The sequence below is a fragment of the Frankliniella occidentalis genome, unplaced genomic scaffold, assembly GCF_000697945.3.
Source record: "Frankliniella occidentalis isolate FOCC.00 unplaced genomic scaffold, Focc_3.1 Scaffold249, whole genome shotgun sequence".
Taxonomy (NCBI): domain Eukaryota; kingdom Metazoa; phylum Arthropoda; class Insecta; order Thysanoptera; family Thripidae; genus Frankliniella; species Frankliniella occidentalis.
Genome location: NW_026267375.1, coordinates 89,898 through 94,301, shown reverse-complemented (window position 1 = coordinate 94,301; position 4,404 = coordinate 89,898). Strand labels below are relative to the sequence as shown.

Here is a 4,404-nt window from a genome sequence, read left to right as displayed (position 1 = left end):
TTGGACTTAAATCTGTCCATTCCCTTGCTTTTTGAGAGATTTCGTATCGAAATTCGACCTAAAAACTAAATTAATATACAGGAAACGTCAACTCCGTCACTGTCCCCAGAGCTGTCACTGCTCACACTTTGTACTTTTGGTATCAATTAGGGCAGTGTCCACTGTTTTTCTGGGGCGCTTATAGTGAAAATGTGTACGCACTATGTAATTCTCTTCACGATACCTGCGTATTCTTGTTAGTTACCTCGTAGTATGCTTCAAAACATATGTGTCTCCGGGATTGGCGTCTTGCGTGACGGAGTTGACATTAGGTGTCAAGACATGGGGTAAGGCGATGGTGTACATTCGAAACAAGGCGAAATTTTGAAAGCGACACTAGTTTTAGGCTGAAACCATCTGTAAAGAAGAGCTGTGATACCCGCACTTCGCCTCCACATCGTTTCTTCTGTTCAGTTTCGGTGCGTATGTTTTTGTGAGTAGCCTCTATTGTAAGAAATTTTGTGAACAAAAAGACATTACCCACAGAAAGTATGAAATATCCGTGTTCCCGAATCAATTTGGTCACCTCTAAGGACATTGAATGTTATTGACTCGAAGTATTTGTGTTTAAAAAATACATTTATTTGGTTGGGGGCGTGACGGAGTTGACGTCAACTCCGTCACACTTCCATTCATTTTTCTAAAAAGCACGTCAAATGCATGTCATGATTAGTAAATGAAAAGATCTCTTTCTGTTACCCCAAAAAATAGTCTCATCTCCTCCCCGGACCGAATGTACAATTTTAAAACCCATTTGAAGCAAAACTATAGAGGCACTCATGACCTCACTTTCTCTGTAAGTTACCTCTCTTGTGGGTTGGTATAGCATATTCATATGTCACTTATTTTGCAGATTCCCATGCATTTATGGATTCAAATAAAAGGGAAAGAGACCGTGAGCGTCAAAGGAGGCGGAGGGGAAGACTGCGTGAAGACCCAAAATTGCTTGAAGCTGCTAGGGGAGGTTTTCAAAATAAGCGACATATTTGGCGTCCTGAAACCTTAACAAAAAAATATTTTTGAGACTTTTTTTTCGGGTGGGGTCTGTTTGGGCCTGTCCCCCGACCACATCCTGAAGATACCAGAGCTCCCACAGCAGAATTCTCAAAAATGTAGGTACCACCCGTGTAAAATCGGTTGTACGGAAGTTACACAGCTGTGCGAAAATCACATAAGTACGGAAGTTACATTTTCATAAAATAGGCAGTTTCAAGCAGATCCTTGGTGATATGAGTACCGGACAAAATCAGATATTTTACGAGGACTACAAATTTCTGGATATCTTAGGGGTCACTCCTGGACAACGAAACGCCTGGTGCAAATCCTTGCAACCACCCCTAGGGGGGTGAAAGGGGGTAACAAAGAAAAAGAGGTTGGTCCAAAATGTAGGAATTTTTGTATGGTCTCCTAAAGAAGTAACTAGTGAAAAAAAGCCCCCCGGACGAAAATTTTGTCCGTGTGACTCTGTCTTGCACCGTTTGGGCGCTAGAATGCTATTTTCGACCAAAATACGGCGAAAATGACTACGTTGCACGTAAAGACGTACAAGGAGGCGTCTAATCGTAAAATGTCAGAGGAAGTACCCCTCCAAAACAACACATTCAGGAAGTACACTCGGATTGGCCGTATCTTTCAGTGTTTCGGCCCTAGAGGTGGATATATATTGAAAACAATGGCAAAAAGTCAAGTTTTAGGACTGTTTGACAAACAATATACAATCTAAAAACTGCGCGGGTTCGTTTTTTTAAATTCTTAAGCAAAGCAGAAGGGTGGGGTGGAGTCACGGTGTCGTCCCGTTACAGTCTCTTTTCATGTCCAAGGAGCAAATTTCTAGGGCCGCAGGCCCCCGCCGGACGTGAGGGCTAACTCCAAAAATTTTTGTACACCGGATTACCAAATTGTAAAGATTACCAAAGATTACCTATGCATAATAGGTATGATCCACCTGCATTCTAAATCGAAACGGCCACTTTTTGTTCCGAGAAAGATGGATTTTTGTGCAACTCTTTGGTAGCTCTTGATTCTTTACCATGCTGTTACAAATTTGCATTCTATGATTGGCCAAATTGTGATTTTGTCATGGGAGGGATGCAAAGATGCCATATTATACATGCGCGTTGGAATTTAGGCAAGATATGAACAAAAATTCATGTCTAAATCAACAAATTTGTCCTTTTAAAGGACCCTCACGAGTATGATGATTACCAGGGATTACCAGTGATTACCAGTGATTACCAAGTCTGTGTACACCTGATTACTGCACAGTTGGGCACCTCTCGGCCGGACGCTTTAGTTTACTCAAATATGCAAAGTGATTTGCCGGTCACATTATTTGTTTGATTATGTACTTCAGTAAATCGCGAGACTGAAATGGTCGGGCCTTCGGCCCGACCATCGCCGCCGGCAGGCCTAGCAGACCTGGCCTCGCCGAACGGAGTTGCCGGCGGAGAGAAGTGGAGCTGGGAACTCCGTTTGGCGGGAGGGCGGGCCTGCTTGTTGTTTGGTCTAACTGCCCAGGTAGCAGAGCTGCATAAAATGTGCATTTTGTGTCCACTGTAAAAAAAGCCCCGAAAACGCGTGTAGGCGCACAATATGCTCGTACGTGCGCCTAAAATGCGCGTTTCAGATGGGACAAAATGCGGTTTGTATGCAGTTTGCTCCATTTTGCTACCTGGGTTGTAGAGCAGCAAAGTTGTATCTGCCCAAGCTCCTAAATTGCACGAAGATGTAACTTGCACTGACAGAAATTGACCATTTAGAGTGAATAAGTATAAAGTGAACCACTACCCACTCAATTTGTTCCGTGTCGATCTTTTTCACCTCCGCAGAGTAAGGTAACTAATTCTAGTTGCGTAAAGAACGAGAAAAAAAGTACAAATTTATTGCAAACAGAAAAATTGCTGGTATTCTAAAAGAAAAAAAATGTCGTTTGCGTTAGTCTGCCTGAGTTACGGCATGGCAACGTGTTTGCGTCAGCTAGAGGTCTTTCGCTAATTTCCGCGGGACTTGTATTATTTTCTCGATTATTTTGCTCCTATTCCGCTTTTTGTCGTGCCTGTTCTGCGCACATACCCCCTCGGCGATACGAGACACGCCTCAGTCTCGTCATACTGAATGAACAACGATGTTCTGCATATTACATTGCTAAGGAAGGTCTGCGGACCTGCGGACAGTTAGTGTGACTTGAAGCTGCCGATACAAAGCTACAAGCAGGACGCTAAGGTGACAGATTGCTGACATCTGCTCGCAACTTTAGTTGTGTTTGTCAGGTGCCACGGGGTAAATGTCTGATATGTTGACTGCACGCGTCTGGCTGTATGTGTGGTATCGTAAGAATCTGGAAATCGCTCCTTCCGAGCCGAGGCATAAAAGTCGCATTTGGCAATTTGACATTAAGAGGCTTCCGTGTAATTAAATTAAATAGACGGAATTTTCACCAAAAAGAAATTGAAGGTTACTGTGGCAGCTCGCGAACAGAATTTGTCGGCTACAAGCGCCATACGCTCTCACGCAAAAAGGTTCATTTGCTTTCTGTTTGCTTTCTGCTCTCCTTTTATTAGTGGGCGCTCCCGCAGGGTACGCGTTTCATGCGCTGCCTGAGCGATTATAGGCACGTCAAAACCTGCATAGTGACACCATTGCCACCTTCTGCCATACCAAAGCGAACGAGGAATATCAAAACCGAGTGACTCAGTCTACTATGCTCAAACAACTCATTCAACACCACAAGGCGAACAATTTTTGGGAGGTCTATTCACTTAGACCCAAGAGTAGACCCGCCTAAAAATGTTAATAATAAAAAAAACCTTTACAGTAATAGATTTAGATAATGGTTTACCTTGACCTTCCAACGTGTCGACCTACTAAATAAAATAGATATCATTGAGACTAGAAATATTCGCGGCAAGAAAAATATTTCTATCCCTGGACTGTCACGCAAGGATCGACAACCTCGCATCGAAGTCAACTGGGGAGAGCGGCTGGAGTACGTCGAGTAAATCCGAAGTGCATCAGTACCACCGAATTTCACCCAACTACAACCGGAGTGCGTCGGGTCACTCTAGAATACACTCGACGAATGTTACTAGTCCCGAATACACTCGTGAGCAGAATCAAAGCCCCAGATATTTGACTCAACGTAATTTCGAAGTGCGGTGAGTGAGAAAGATGCGCTTTGGCAGGAGTTTAGGCTTATTGGCTGAGCGATTAGCGAAGCCCATAACTCCACTGACCGGAAAAGTTTCATTCTGTTTGTCTGTTTGTTTGTCTGTTTGTCTGTCTGTCTGTCCGCACGATAACTCGAGAAAGAATTGAGATAGCGACCTGGGAATTTCAGGGTCGGTTTGTATCATAAAAAGACAGATC

General features: G+C 43.6%; 1 protein-coding gene across 1 annotated transcript in view; it reads left to right on the top strand.

Annotated features, from left to right (window-relative positions):
- Positions 1-3,216: 3,216 nt before the first annotated feature.
- Positions 3,217-4,404, top strand: part of LOC127750741 (uncharacterized) — a 42,560-nt gene continuing 41,372 nt past the window's right edge. Inside the window, exon 1 of the mRNA XM_052273135.1 lies at positions 3,217-3,261. The gene's annotated coding sequence lies outside the window, so the exon portion shown is untranslated. The remainder of the gene's footprint in view (positions 3,262-4,404) is intronic.